Source organism: Salvelinus sp. IW2-2015, linkage group LG26, assembly GCF_002910315.2.
Source record: "Salvelinus sp. IW2-2015 linkage group LG26, ASM291031v2, whole genome shotgun sequence".
NCBI lineage: Eukaryota > Metazoa > Chordata > Actinopteri > Salmoniformes > Salmonidae > Salvelinus > Salvelinus sp. IW2-2015.
Genome location: NC_036866.1, coordinates 16,947,397 through 16,950,143, shown reverse-complemented (window position 1 = coordinate 16,950,143; position 2,747 = coordinate 16,947,397).

Below are 2,747 nucleotides of genomic sequence, written 5' to 3'. Positions count from 1 at the left end.
AACCGGCTGTCTGGTCCTCCTCCACACCTGACCTGGAGACAGCTGACTGAGGTGTGTCCATCTGTCTGTCGGCCCATTGACCCTGATTTAAAATATGACTATGTCTCGATGAGATTAATTTATTTTTGTATTTATTTATTAAAGTAGATTAAACCAGTCATGGTGTTGTGATGTGGTGATTTAAGGGGTACAGTTGAAGTCGGAAGTTTACATACACTTAGGTTGGAGTCATTAAAACTTGTTTTTCAACCACTCCACAAATTTCTTATTAACAAACTATAGTTTTGGCAAGACGGTAAGGACATCTACTTTGTGCATGACACAAGTCATTTTTCCAACAATTGTTTACAGACAGATTATTTCACTTATAATTCACTGTATCACAATTCCAGTGGGTCAGAAGTTTACATACACTAAGTTGACTGTGCCTTAAAAAGCTTGGAAAATTCCAGAAAATAATGTCATGGCTTTAGAAGCTCTGTTAGGCTAATTGTCATAATTTGAATCAGTTGGAGGTGCACCTGTGGATGTATTTCAAGGCCTACCTTCAAACTCAGTGCCTCTTTGCTTGACATCATGGGAAAATCAAAAGAAATCAGACAAGACCTCAGAAAAAAAACTGTAGACCTCCACAAGTCTGGTTCATCTTGGAGAAATTTCCAAACGCCTGAAGGTACCACGTTCATCTGTACAAACAATAGTATGCAAGTATAAACACCATGGGACCACGCAGCCATCATACCGCTCAGGAAGGAGCTGCCCAGCAACAGCCCCAAAACATCACTGCTCTAGAGGAGATCTGCATGGAGGAATGGGCCAAAATACCAGCAACAATGTGTGAAAACCTTGTGAAGACTTACAGAAAACGTTTGACCACTGTCATTGCCAACAAAGGGTATATAACAAAGTATTGGGATAAACTTTTGTTATTGACCAAATACTTATTTTAGACCATAATTTGCAAATAAATTCATTAAAAATCCTACAATGTGATTTTCTGGATTTCTTTTCTCATTTTGTCTGTCATAGTTGAAGTGTACCTATGATGAAAATTACAGGCCACTCTCATCTTTTTAAGTGGGAGAACTTGCACAATTGGTGGCTGACTAAATACTTTTTTGCCCCACTGTATATCCACAGTAAAAATTAGTCCTATATCGACATAACCTGAAAGGTCGCTCAGCAAGGAAGAAGCCACTGTTCCAAAACCGCCATTAAAAAAACCCACTACGGTTTGCAACTGCACATGGGGATAAAGATTGTACTTTTTGGAGAAATGTCCTCTGGTCTGATGAAACAAAAATAGAGCTGTTTGGCCATAATGACCATCGTTATGTTTGGAGGAAAAAGGGGGAGGCTTGCAAGCCGAAGAATACCATCCCAACCGTGAAGCACGGGGGTGGCAGCATCATGTTGTGGGGGTGCTTTGCTGCAGGAGGGACTGGTGCACTTCACAAAATAGATGGCACCAGCTCTGTCAGGAGGAATGGGCCAAAATTCACCCAACATATTGTGGGAAGCTTGTAGAAGGCTACCCAAAACGTTTGACCCAAGTTAAACTATTTAGACAATGCTACCAAATACTAATTGAGTGTATGTAAACTTCTGACCCACTGGGAATGTGATGAAAGAAATAAAAGCTGAAATAAATCATTCTACTATTATTCTGTCATTTCACATTCTTAAAATAAAGTGGTGATCCTAACTGACCTAAGACAAGGAATTTTTACAAGGATTAAATGTCAGGAATTGTGAAAAACCGAGTTTAAATGTATTTGGCTAAGGTGTATGTAAACTTCCGACTTCAACTGTATGTGCTGTAGAGATGATCAACCAATAATTATTCCTCTGAAGCGGTCATGGTTTTATTTTTTAGCCAGTCAAATGATAAAAATACATCAAAAGGAATTTCTGTACCTTTTTGGATGATTAGGTATGTTTAGTTTATTTAGTCAAACACAACCATCAACCCAGCTGTTTACATTCATCCAACACTGCATCTGTTCTGAAATCTTCCTTTTTAAAAGATACAGATAATGCACATGTAATACATAATAGTCCAACATCAAGCTCATCATCAATACATATGTTTAAATATAGTCATCTTCAAATAAAAGTACACAGATATGTGATATCAAGTGCTTTCAGTGGTGTTGCAATGTGCCTGAAGCGTATAACATAACACTCATAATGTGAAAGTACACGCTTAGAAAATAGAGTTCAAAAAGGGTTCTTCGGGAAGTCCCCATAGGAGAACCCTTTTTGGTTCCAGGTAGAACCCAAAAGGCTTCTACCTGGTACCAAAAATAGTTATTCAAAGGGTTCTCCTATGGGGGCAGCCGAAGATCCCTTTTAGGCTAGATAGCACCTTTCTTCCTAAAAGTGTACGTGGAACACACTGTCGGGAAAAATGTACAAAATTATATGCATATTTGCACTTGTGTGATTATACAGCAAATGAAATACTTGCATAGTATGTTCCACACACACAATAAAGTCCAAAGCTACCCAATATTTCAAGAAGTCTCAAACACACTTATGCTGAAGCTGCATTAACACAATGTACAAAAGCTCTTAGCTCTTGCGCTTTGGTTTTCCTTCATCATCAGTGCCTCGTCTCTCACTCTAGTACAGGGGTGTCAAATATATCGCCCACGGGCTGGATCCGGCCTGCGGAAGGTTCCTATCCGGCCCGTGGGTGGTTTAAGTAAAATAGATAGATAGATAGATAGATAGATAGATAGATA